We start from the raw sequence: 216 nt of genomic DNA, 5'->3' as shown, positions 1-216 counted from the left end.
TAACTCATACTCTCATATTCATGCATTCCCTTGATCTCTGCCCGTGTCTTGATTACAGCTTTGTTAATCACAGTTTACTATTAATATTGTCATTACGCAAGACACGGTAATGGGAGGGAATGAAGACAATGGCATGAGGTTACGTCATCAATGATTCAGCGCCCGGATCGTTGTGTTTTCTGTTGCCGTTTGTTTCTTCTAGAAGTGAAAGCTTAC

The sequence above is a fragment of the Penaeus monodon genome, chromosome 21 (assembly GCF_015228065.2).
Source record: "Penaeus monodon isolate SGIC_2016 chromosome 21, NSTDA_Pmon_1, whole genome shotgun sequence".
Taxonomy (NCBI): domain Eukaryota; kingdom Metazoa; phylum Arthropoda; class Malacostraca; order Decapoda; family Penaeidae; genus Penaeus; species Penaeus monodon.
This window is presented reverse-complemented; position numbering follows the sequence as displayed.